The sequence below is a fragment of the Myotis davidii genome, unplaced genomic scaffold, assembly GCF_000327345.1.
Source record: "Myotis davidii unplaced genomic scaffold, ASM32734v1 scaffold142, whole genome shotgun sequence".
Taxonomy (NCBI): domain Eukaryota; kingdom Metazoa; phylum Chordata; class Mammalia; order Chiroptera; family Vespertilionidae; genus Myotis; species Myotis davidii.
The window spans coordinates 2,223,666-2,235,443 of NW_006294400.1; the positions used below are offsets into that span (position 1 = coordinate 2,223,666).

The window sequence follows — 11,778 nt, forward strand, 5'->3', positions numbered from 1 at the left end:
GACATTCTGACTTCAGAGCCTGTGAGTCTGAAAACCTCTGTGCACAAGCACTTCAGAGATTTGGGGGGAGGTGAGCTTGAAGGAGACACTGCCACCCAGTCCCACGCCCTAGTTTGTCCTACACCACAGTGGGCCCTCATGCCTCAGAGACAACCAAGAAAAGTGCTAACGGGGATCAGGACAGCAGCCCCGACAGAATCACCCCGACCGCTGTGCTGGCCACACATTTCTACTCCCTAGTGCAGTGGTTCTCAACCTTCCTCATGCCGTGACCCTTTAATACAGTTCCTCATGTTGTGGTGACTCCCAATTTCATTGTTACAAATTAAACATAATTAAAGCATAGTGATTAAACACAAAAATAATATGTAATTATATATGTGTTTTCCAATGGTCTTAAGCAACCCCTGTGAAAGGGTCATTCGACCCCCAAAGGGGTCGCGACCCACAGGTTGAGAACCACTGCCCTAGAGAGGCGGTGGGCATGCGAGCTGCATTCGATGGCTTGATTTGGCATCTCAGGATGGAGGGGCTTCCTAGGGCCATCTTGGGATGGTCCACGCACCTTGGTATGTCTATAGCAGTGGTTCTCAACCTGTGGGTCGCAACCCCTTTGGTGGTCGAACAACCCTTTCACAGGGGTTGCCTAAGACCATCCTGCATATCAGATATTTACATTATGATTCATAACAGTAGCAACATTACAGTTACGAAGAAGCAACGAAAATAATTTTATGGTTGGGTCACAACATGAGAAACTGTATTTAAAGGGCCAGAAGGTTGAGAACCACTGGTATAGTCTCACGCACCATTCCTTGTCCAGCTGGCTGTGTCTAGGTGGCGCTTTGTGCACGGTGATAGCCAGTGACGAGGTGCGGGGTCACCTAGCAGTTGGAGGCCACTTGTCTTACAAGGTAATGAAGTCCCTGGTACATAGGAGGCCTGCAGCACGCCCAGACAGGACAGCTCAGGGAGAAAGGGAGAGGGAGGCGACAGTGAGCTCCACTTTGAACCATCAGGTGGGCACATGGTGGTGAAGATGTGGGGACCCGGGAACCCTTGTCCTAGTGGGAGTGTGAAGTGGGGGTGGGCCATGGTGGGGAGCATGGACCCCACACTCCAGCAATCCCACTTCTGGGCACACAGTCCAGGGCATCTCTCACCGAGGGAGACAAGGAAACATGCCCAAGGATATTCCCTGAAGCTGTTACCGGCAATACCTAAGGGGTGGAAACAAGATGTCTACTCAGAGGAGCGAGAGACCGCAAGGGCATATGCAAATGATGAGCGCCGCCAGATGCGATGGGATGAATTAGAATGATGTGTGCTAACACAGGCAGGTCGTAAAAATGGAACGCCAAACAAGATGTCTGGCAAATACTACTTAATATGCTGCAATATACATTTTCATGGCTACACACGCACATTCACACATTGACAACATTAAGGATGTTTGCCTGTGGGGAGAAGGGAGGATGAAGGGGGGTCCAGAAGGGGGACGAGAGCGACGATAACAAAGCAAACAACTACGCAAGAGGCGTCAGGTGTGGCCCTAATGTTGTGAGTTGAGCTGATGATGGTGAGCAATTGAATTCTGTGTCTCTGAGTCCAAAGCCCCCGCCGCCCCCTCTCCAAAAATGCAAAGGGCGAAAGGAAAGGGGGCCAAGGACCTCTGTGAGTTCATAAGCTCCACGAATTGCTGGTTGTTTGGGGACTTTTCACACCAGGCACACAAGCATGTGACCCAGCCTGGGAACGGGCCATGGGCCATCTAGGTCTGCTCTGGGATTATCTCGCCCTATCCTCACAGCCACCGGGGAGCAATTGCCAAGCGCACTTGACCTCGGAGCTCAGAGAGGTGATGTGGGCTGCCCAATAGCATCAGCCTACAATTGTAAACCTTCCCACCCCCAGCCCGCCCCTGCCATCCTGCCTCCCAGCCGAAAACACTAATTCGGGCACCTTGCAGGGTTCAGATGATGCATCTTCCCGCGATGGCCTGAAGGTGGCGCTGTTGCAGTTGGTCCTGGACAGGTGAGGGGCTTGAGCCTGTTGGGGTAGAGGGAGAGGAAATTCAGCCTTTGGTGAATGGAGGGCCCTTCTGGCTTTGAGTGCAGCCTGCTCACTGGCTTGGGGGCCGGTGCAGAGGAGGGAAGAAGGCGGGAGCATGGATCACCTCCGGGGAGAACATCACCTGGACGGAAGGCTGCCTTCCACCCTCCACCCTCTCCTGTCGGGTGCGAGACTGCACACCTTCAGGAGACTGGAAAGACCTGGCTCTGTGTAGAGGGCTCAGGACCAGGATTCCACGGGGAGCAGAGACACCTCAGTCAGCTTAGAGTGAGTGTTTTTCCGGCTGCTCACCTTCCCCACAAAGAGCTGGCCCCACCAGAGGACCGGCTGCCCAGCTCAGTGGCACATCGGCCCTGCAGGTATGCAAAGGGCCTAGAGGCCAGGGGTCCCTCAGCCGCCAGCAGCACAGTCTGAGACAAGTGGCTTCCTTGGGACGGGACCCCAGGAAGCAGGTGCGATGGGGCTGGGAGGTGAGGGAAAGGCCATGTTGGGAGGCTTTGCTGAGACTGCAGCTGTCCGCAGCAGGGCCGACTCCTCGGGGCCTCGGTGCAGGGTACAGAGCACCCCCTCATCTCCCCGAGGATGGGGGCAGAGCATTGATCCCTCGGCTCCTGTCTCCACTGGGGGAGGGTGTCCACGGGGACACTAGCTCCCTGCACTTCCAGGCTGAGCACAGGCGCTGGAGAAAGGAAAAGGCATGATGCTCCTGAGGTGGGGTGCTGTGGGCGGGAGGGGAGGCTGAGCTCGTAGGGAACTGTCCGTCAGCTGCAGCTGACATCAGAGGTGAGCGGGAGAGTGGGATGCAGGGTCCTGGCGTTCCTTACAAGGTGCCCTCTGCAGCGAATGGCCCCCCCCCCCCACTTCCGTAACTGCTATTGCAGCCCATTCCTTCTGGAACCCAGTCTCTCTTCTGAGCTTCAGACCTGCAAACACCGTTAACCTTTGATAGCTGACCTTCTGGATCCCTCAAACTCAAAGAAGCCAAACGGAGCTCATCACCTTTATGCCAAGCTAGTTTCTCCTCCCAATCGCCCACCCCAGCACCCACCTCTTTCACTCTAATGCTGCTCCCTCTCTGGAGCCAGAGTGACTTTCAAAACACAAATCCGATTCTGTCCCGAGCACATGGATGCTGGGCCTCGCTCCGGAAGCCACCAGCAGGGCGCTCTGCAGTTACTGGTGTGTTTTTCAGGAGAAGAAGGGAGTGTCCACATCTGAGCGGATAGTCCCTCCCAGCCCGCCTGAAACCCAGCAGAGCCTTCCAATGAGGAGCTGGCTCCCTTGGGGAGCGCCACCATGTGGCAATGGCTGTGAGTGTTCTCTCATTAATTCGCAGACATTTGTTGAGCACCTACTATGTGCTAGTCCATGCATGCTAGTGGGAGTGATAGCACCCTCCAGGGTGCAAAAACTATTTAGCTATCAGCGTATTGTGGCCCTGCAAAGCTCAACCCTACACAACAACACCTTCGTCCTTAGTATTTCATTTCTCTCAACGGGAAGAACTGAAATTAAATTAAAATGCTCTCCTTGGAGGAGCAGTAATGAAAAGGAAGGTTGGGAAACGCCACGGCAGGCTACGGCGAGACGGTAGTTACCGAGTCAGGCGTGGTTCCTCGCTGTGCACAGCTTCACATTCTGGCAGCGAAGACACGGGTCAGGTGATCTTACAACCACGAAGCGAAAGGAACCAGACTGGGAGGCCGAACCCTGTAGATTCCGTTGACATGACATTCTGTGAAAGGCAAACCTGCAGTTGCAGACACACCAGCGGGCCCTGGGCTTGGGCCGGGGAGGGGGTTGATTCTAGGGGGCATGATTTTACTATCCACATATTACACTCTAGTAAAGCTGCCTTAAAATTGTTATACAGTAAGCGACGTGTTTAGCATTGTGATCAGTGCCATGTAGAATTGGCAACAATGGAAGCACCCAGGAGGCAGCTGGCCTGATCCGAGCAGGGGGACTTCCCTGGTGAATTCATGTTGAGCTGAGCTCTAAAAGGTGAGTAAACATTAACTGGAAGAAGGAAGGGTGGAAAGAGCTGCCCCCGCTGCACAACTCTAGGGGGCGACACTACCTTAGAAATCATTGTATTCCTGGTTAGTGCAATGCCGTGGCCCTGGCAGAGCAGCTGGGGAAGAGGGAACATGATGTGCCCAGTTGCTGAGGCAGGACAGCAGGTGGAGGGAGGCCCAGGGGCCAGGAGTCCAGAGGACAAGGAAAGAAGCAGCTGGGGACGGGCTGGTGAGGTGGGCTGTGGTCAGACAGTGCAGAGCTCTGTGGTCTTGTGGGAGGTTTTGAAGGGGGCGTGGCTTGATCATCCAAGGTGCCCCTGTTTTGGCTGCAGTTTGCTGCCTCCTGGTGGTTGTTTGCTGCTATGACTTATATCCGTGGGGACCATTCTGAGTTCTGCGACTGGCTAAGACTTTCCGGATAGAAGCAGACATTCTGGGAATCCCTAGGGCAGTGGTCGGCAAACTCATTAGTCAACAGAACCAAATATCTACAGTACAACGATTGAAATTTCTTTTGAGAGCCAAATTTTTTAAACTTAAACTATATAGGTAGGTACATTGTTATTAACTTAATTAGGGTGCTCCTAAACTGGCCTTTGCTAAAAACGTCCTCAATCTGACTGAGGTACGTTTGCTGAGGTCGACCGCTTCCAACTCTCCCATCCACACTCGTCTTGTATACTTGTTTCGTCTATCTCCTTTCCGAAAACCGACTTCTGCGCCTGGGCCACGAAGTTTCAATCGCACTGTACGTGCCCGCCCGCACGTGGTATTTGGTGGAAGAGCCACACTCAAGGGGCCAAAGAGCCACATGTGGCTCCCGAGCCGCGGTTTGCCGACCACTGCCCTAGGTTATTTGATACTAATTACTAGTTATGTCCTGAGGTGGGGGGGTGAGTGGGGGCTGGAAGAAGGGGAGGAAAGGTGGGAAAATGAGAGATACCTGTAATACTATCAACAGTAAAAAATATATTTAAAAATGAAAAAAATAATTATCTCAAACCAATCCAGGGAGATCGGGCTGGAAGAATCCCGGGAACACAGAGACACACCTCTGCCCCATGCTCCTTGAGGGTCCTGCCCTGCTTTCCTCCCCACTCTTCCCACTCGGAAATGAAAACATTCAGTTGACCTCGTTCAAAAACTTGAGCTGAGTGGAGAGCTCATGCCAGTTGCATTATCAAGGGGTTTTGAAAAAGCATATTAAAGTTAATGCTCTATCTGGCCATGGTTGAGTGCCTACTATGTACCCAACACTTGGCTAAGTTCTTCAAATGAATTGTTTTAATTTAATCCTTGCATCCCTATGAAGTAGGCATTATTATTGTTATTATTTACATTTACAAACTGGAAGACAACCACAGAGACATTCCACCACTTACCGGGGTCACTCAGCCGCTTTTGAGTAAGCGGTGAAGCCAGCTTCAAATCCTGGAAGTTTGCCTCCAAAACCCACACTCCTGAGTTAAACGAACCTTGCCTTCCAGGAACAAAACCTGGCAATGATTTTTAAATTTACCAATATATTATTTAGATTTTTTATTTGCTGCTATATTTTTATTGGCTGATATATTTAGGTGAGATTTTTTCAACAAAGTTTTTATTTTTGTGCTTTATGTGCTTTTGGTATCAGCATTATACAAACTCGTAAAACGAACTGGAACTTTTCCATGTGTTTTAGTGCATTTCGGTGCTTTGAAATTTTTGGAAAGAATGTAGGGAGTAGCTATTCCTAAAATGTTTATAATTCACCTATAAAACCATCTGGACCTAAGGCCTTTGACAGTTGCCTTAAACTTATTTGCTACAGTATTAGCTTTTCTGGATTCTTCCATTTGAGCCAGACATATTTTCCTGAAATGAGTATCATATTTACCTAGAAAAGTAGATTTTTTTTAGCATAACGTGATACATAGAATTCACTTATAATTTAAAAATTCTTCTGTTTAAAAAATTCCATCTTAGTCATGATGCATTTCTGTGCTTTATTTATTTTGTTTTCTTCATAAGACTTGTCAGACATTTAATAGTAACAGTAGCAGAAGAAATACAACAGCACACATTTCTATAGTGTTTACTCTGTGCTGAGTACTAGTCCAAGTTCCATTGGCTCATTTAATCTTCATAACAACCGTGTGAGTCATGGACTATATTCTCATTTTACAGATGGAGAAACCGAATCACAAAATTAGCAAGTGACTTGCCTAAGGACACACAGCTAACAAGTGGAGAAACTGAGATTTAAATGTAGGCAGTTGGCTACTTTTATGTCTACTAGTTCTTTCCTCCTACTTCTTTTATTTTTCTTCTTCTAAGCCTTTGAGTTGGATGCTTTGACTCACTGACTTGTATTCTTTCTTGATGAATAAAAGCATTTGAGGTCATAAAGTGAGTATGGCTTTGGATCACTCGTGGGCTCTACCAGTATTTATCTTTCCAAAGAACCAGCTTTTGATTTCATTAGCTATTGTTTTTCTGTTCTCAGAAAAGATCGAAAGAGAGAAAAGAGAGCAGATACGCCGCGCTCTGACTCACGGAGGCCTCTTTTTCCACTTCTCTGTCCAGGAAAATGGGTTTCCTTCGGAGGGTTTGCTACCTGCATTGCTGTTCGGTTTTGTACCGGGGCCACCCTCGGCTGAAAGCTGGATGATAAAAGAGAAACAAAAGCCTGAAAACTTACCCCATAAGAGTCTTCAAGTTTGGGCCCTTTGAGCAATCCACTTGCTCTTTTCAGTCCGTAGACAGTTGCCTTTTGTGTTTTGTTGCAATCAGCGAGGGATGGGCTGCCGTGACCAACACCAGAACCCAGCGTCGATTTTGCAAATTGAGTCGCTCTGTAACATAGTCACATATGTTTAAATTATTAATTGACACTTCCAAAAGGTCCTTTACAATGGCCATGTCAGTGTATATTCCACCAGCACTACACAAAATCCTTCCCTCTCCTCTTATCAACAACCGAGACAAATTCTCAATGTTCCCCACCTGTTGTGCAAAAATAAAATAAACAGTACCTTGTTGGCCTGATTTCCAGTTCCATGTTTCCTAGTATATTGTGGGCCATTTATATGCCCTCATTTGTACATGGCCCCTTCCTATATCCTTTCCCAGTTTTCTCCGTGGTCATTTGTCTTTTAATTATTGACTTGTAGAAATTGTAGTTTCTACTGTTTGGGATTTATTGAGGTTTACTTTGAGACTCATTACTTAATCAATTTGTCTTTATGTTCTGTGAGCATTTGAAAAAAGGGTATTCCCCGTAGATGCTATTTGCTATTTGGATATATTAACACAAATGCTATTTGGATATATTAACACAATCTTGTTAATTTTATTAGGTTGCCTATATGAGTTTTAAAATTGTTGATCTGTTAACTTCTGAGACAGATGTTTCAAAATCTCCTAATCTGCTTGTGGTTTTGTGAAAGTCTCATAAATTCAGTATTTGCTCTATTATTTATGGTGTACTTATCCACATGTCTGATTCAGATTCATAATTAATCAATTCCTCCGTGATCAAGAGCAGGGACGCTGGTATTCGGTTACCTGAGTTCAAATCTTGGCTCTTTTCTTTACAAAATGTGGAGAAGTGGGGTTTACTCAATCTCTTTAAGCCTCAGGCTCTTCGTCTATGAAATGGGGCAAAGAATAGCACTTACCTCACAGAACTGTTGTGAGATTAAATTATCTGTGTGAGTGTTCAATAAGTGAGTATCAGAACATTTTCTCGATGAATAGACATTTCATCAGTTAAAAAAATATCCCGCAGTTCCATTTAATGCTTTCCCCCTTGAATTATGCCCTTAAAAAATATGATTACCTCACTCTCTTAATGCTATTTGAATTTCCTCTGAAATACATTTACCTGCTTTAAATATTTCATAATTATGTAACGTTAGGTGGATCTCTTGCAAAGCACATGGAGGGAGACAGTCTCCAAAGCTATGGCCACAAATTCCTTCCTTCCTTCTAAGCACAGGTGGCCCCGCCCACTGGGAGGTAGGGTCTATTTCCTCTCTTATTGAATGGACTAGAGGCCCGATGCACGAAAATTCATGCGAGAGTGGGCCTGCCTTCCCCTGGCTGCCGGCACCAGCTTCCTTCCGGAAGCCAGGACCCAGGCTTTGTTTTGGCTGCTGCCACCAGGCATCCAGCGCTCGGGCTGCTTCCCTCTGGCCGCCACCACCAGGCACCTGGGACCCAGGCTTCACTCCAACCCAGCTTTATCCGGAAGGACGTCCGGAATGACACCCGGAAGGACATTCGGTCTAATTAGCATATTACCCTTTTTTTATTATTATAGATGACGGTGGATCTTGCTTTGACCAATGGGAAGCAGAGGAACTGACAGCTTTAGCCTTTCCATAAGGGGCCAGGTAACTTCCACCAGCCGCCTCACATGCAGATGTTCAGGCTGTCCTATTAAATGAGTCTTGGCGACAGAGAGGCCACGGTGGGGAAGCTGTGAGGTTCACCCACGCGAGTGACGTTGCCTTGGACCGTGTGCCTGGCCTGGCCCCCTGCAGAATGCGGCAGGGTGAGTGACCCCACCACGCCCCTCCTGAGTTTTGGGGTGGTTTGTCCCTCAGCAGGAGATAACTAAACTAAGAACAGAGCTAGAGTTTCCTTTTACACTTAACCTGAGACTCTTTTGACTTTTACTAGAATTTAATCATTAAAATTTTATAGCTGTCGCCCAGCCCATGTGGCTCAGTGGTTGAGAATGTCGACCTATGAACCAGGAGGTCACGGCTCCATTCCCAGTCAGGGCACATGCCAGGGCTGCAGCCTTGATCCCCAGTAAGGGGCGTGCAGGAGGCAGCTGATAATGATTCTCTCTCATCATTGATGTTTCTATCTCTCTCTCCCTCTTTGTTCCTCTCTGAAATCAATAAAATATATTTAAAATAAACAATAAAAAAATTTACAGCTGTTAATAACTGGTCTTATTTTTGACATTTTGTGTTACACTTTCCGTTTCTTTCACTTTTGTACTTTTTGCTTTTTCTTTAATTGACTTTTACTGGCTTGATCTTTCTTCTTTTGCCTTCTGTTTTGGGCAATTCTAGATGCTTTTCTACTAGTATTTTTAAAAAATATATTTTATTGATTTTTTACTGAGAGGAAGGGAGAGAGAGAGAGAGTTAGAAACATCGATGAGAGAGAAACATCGATTAGCTGCCTCCTGCACATCTACTGGGGATGTGCCCGCAACCCAGGTACATGCCCTTGACCGGAATCGAACCTGGGACCTTTCAGTCTGCAGGCCGACGCTCTATCCACTGAGCCAAACCGGTTTTGGCTCTACTAGTATTTTTAATATTAAAATTAGTCAGCATTTAAAATCATATTGCTAATAACAATGTCAACATTTTAAAGTACCTATAATCTCCAAACAGGATTTGGCCTTTAGAATGTTTTAGTGTCCCTTTCCTTACCACCCAGACTTCAGAAACATGATTAAATTAACATAAAAGGTAAATGATGCATTACTATTGATTTTTTTTTTTTACTGTGTGTCTGTATTATATTCCAAAAATCCTTTTTGAGAAATTGCATTAAAAATTCACATTGTCAAAAAAAAAATCACATTGTCACCCAGCCAGGGTGGCTCAGTGATTGAGCATTAACCTATGGTCAGGGTTTGATTCCTGGTCAGGGCACCAGCCCAGGTTGCAAACTCAATCCCCAGGGGGGGGCGGGGGGGGGGTGCAGGAGGCAGCTGATCAATGATTCTCTCTCATCATTGATGTTTCTATTTCTCTCCCTCCCCCTTCCTCTCTGAAATCAATAAAAAAATATTTAAAAAAATTCACATGGTCAACCATTAGTTAGAATTAACGAAAAACTTAGAGTTCTTAAAGAAAACCAATAAAATGCACCTGAGTCATCAAAACAGAAAAAGCTTCACAAGTTTGATTTCCTGCCCTTGTTCTCGCCGACCGCATTTTACAGTCTTTATCCTGACCCCATACTCCTTTGAGTCACTTTTCCAGAAAGGGTATATCAATGGTACAAGCCTGAAATTGCCTTTTGTCTTCTCATCTGAATATTATTTTGCTGGGCATGGGTTCTAGAATCACAATCCTTTCCCCTCAGAACTCTTCAATGTTTTCTACTTCACACTCGTGTGGTAAATAAGATGTCCCCTGAGAAGGTTAATCTTTCCCTTGTCATTAACTTACTTGATCTCTCTGGACATTTTTCGCTGTTTTCCCTGTAGCTCTGGTTCTCGCCCGTGTTGCTATTCCAGTGGCACGGTTACAGGAGGACAGTGTTGAAATGGAAGTTTTGGCCGCGCCCTAAGCAATAGACATCAGATACCAGTAGGAATTAGGAGACCAGATACCCTATAGGACCTGCGTGGAGTTGGCAGTGAGAAACTGTTAGACAACTTCCTAACCTCTCACCACACTGAACGCATGAAAGGAGCAGGATAGTAGCCACGGAGAGAGGATGTGGGGAATGGCTTTTGGAGAGAGCTGTTGGTGCGATGGTGAGGGGGGTCCCCCTTCTCAGCGGGGAGGGGCTGCGGGCACCTGTCTCTTACCTGGAGCTGGCAGGAGAGTTTTCCACAGAACCACCTGGAGAGCCTGAGAAGCAGACCCTGACGTTATGGCCCAGTGGGAAAAGCATTACATTGAGCTGTGGGGTGTTTTTAAAATACTTGATCTGTTAAACTCCGGGACAGATGTTTTTAAATCTCCTAATCTGGTTGTGGTTTTGTGAAGGTCTCCTATTTCAGTGTTTGTGCTTTTATTGTCGGAGTACTTATCCACATGTCTGATTCAGATTCATAACTAATCAATTCCTCAGTGATTACATGGGTGAGTTTTAGGGTATGTGAAGTATATCTCAATAAAGTTGTAAAAAACTTTGATATTGTAAAATGCAAAAGGAGGAGGAGGAGGAGGAGGAGGAGGAGAAGGAGGAGGAGGAGGAGTGAGACAGCTTTGGGCAGAGTAGATTTAAAGAATGAGCAGACCTCCAGGTGGTATCACCAGGCGTCATGACGGGCCTCGCCTGCGTATCTAGGAGCAGGCAGTTGCCTCACCGAGTCCTAGACAGGCCTTGAAGGCAGGTGGTCTGCTCCAGTGGTTCCACCTTAACACGGGAGTGGGGCTCTTCAACTCGCCACTTTGAAATTTAAAGAACGAATGGAAGTAGGAACAGCAGAAACCACACCGAGGCATAAACGTTTTGCAGTGCAGCCCAGCCCACCTTGATCCCTTACTGAACCCTTCCCACCCTCTACCTAAATAGGGGAGGCCCAGAGGCATGGGCACGAAGGGCTCCCTGGCAACAGTTACCTGGCCCAGGTGATGGCCAAGGGCCTCTCGATGGGCCTGGGAGGGTGGGCAGGCACCAGCTTGGAGACCGGATGGCCTTGGGAAGCCTCGCGAGGCAGGCAGCGGGTGTGGGTAAGCCTCCTGCTTAATCAAGAAGCTCTGGAGACGTCGGGTAGTAAAGACCCCATAAGTCCGTTTTCTCCGAAGCTGGTTAGAAGTGGGCGTCTGTCATTTACAAATAAGTCCTACCTGAGACCAAGGAAGTGGGCGACCTGCATGCACTTTAGGAGAACAGCAGTTCTCAGGACCTTCACGTCTCGTGTCCCCTCACGGGGGTAGGTGGTGGCTTCCAGCCACCTCAGGCAGGAGGGCAGGAACGGGGCGGGGGGGGGGGGGGC

The 11,778-nt window shown here is 47.6% G+C and overlaps 1 long non-coding RNA gene across 1 annotated transcript in view; it reads right to left on the minus strand.

Annotated features, from left to right (window-relative positions):
• Positions 1–1,963: 1,963 nt before the first annotated feature.
• The window catches only part of LOC102762655, a 13,834-nt gene continuing 4,019 nt past the window's right edge, over positions 1,964–11,778 (minus strand). The window contains exons 3-5 of the long non-coding RNA XR_001514718.1: positions 6,772–6,925; positions 3,672–3,808; positions 1,964–2,049 (exon numbers count right to left, since the gene is read on the minus strand). This is a non-coding gene — a long non-coding RNA (uncharacterized LOC102762655). The remainder of the gene's footprint in view (positions 2,050–3,671; positions 3,809–6,771; positions 6,926–11,778) is intronic.